A 786-nucleotide genomic window follows, 5' to 3' on the forward strand; every position below is an offset into this window, starting at 1 on the left:
CCACCCGCGGTTCTGGCACGGCAGAGACCCCCTCCCACGGCACAGCCTGTCAGCAGGCAGACACCACGCAGGTTCAGCTTCGCTCTCACGCTGTGTTCACTCAGGAAAAACCTTCACCCAGTCAGTTTGGTCAGAAAATACGCACCAGGAGGACACGGTGGGGGCCCAGGCACAGAAGCCCGGGTTCCGCTGAGCTGGTACCTGCACCCCCCTCCAGAGAGAAGGCTCCGAGAAAGCCCCACGTTACCGTTTTAATAATGATGTGGGGTTGGTTTTTCCCAGCTCTCCTGCCCAGAATCACACCACGATGTGCAGAAGTGACGGGGTGAATTAGCAGCGCAAGGACTTAAAATAGAACAACAGGGTTTAAAAGCTTTTGCAAAACTAACTCTTTGTTTTCTCTTTATCACGCGTCACTTGTGTAGAAGAAAAGTCAATACATCAAGAGAAGGAGAGCTGCTCCACTGAGGAGGGAACGGCCAAACCGTGTTTTGAAGTGTCAAAACTCTGGAAACAGAAGCATCACCATCTGAACCTCCAAGGGGTGTAATAAACCTTTATTGTCCCAACAGCAACACTGAAACTTCGCTGCTTCTACTCCTTGTTCTGAGTCTACTGCAGCCCAGGGCTGGGTGAATAAACCCGGTTCTTCCACCCAAGACCAATTTAAAGAATCCCCCCCAGACACTAGGACCACCTTCTCTTACTGCCACTTCTGGCGCTTCTCTCCAGCGTTTACCTGCACCCTATCGTAACGGTGCGGCAGGGGCCGCCGGGGGGCGCGGC

Source organism: Buceros rhinoceros, unplaced genomic scaffold (assembly GCF_000710305.1).
Source record: "Buceros rhinoceros silvestris isolate BGI_N320 unplaced genomic scaffold, ASM71030v1 scaffold22492, whole genome shotgun sequence".
In the NCBI taxonomy this organism is placed as follows: domain Eukaryota; kingdom Metazoa; phylum Chordata; class Aves; order Bucerotiformes; family Bucerotidae; genus Buceros; species Buceros rhinoceros.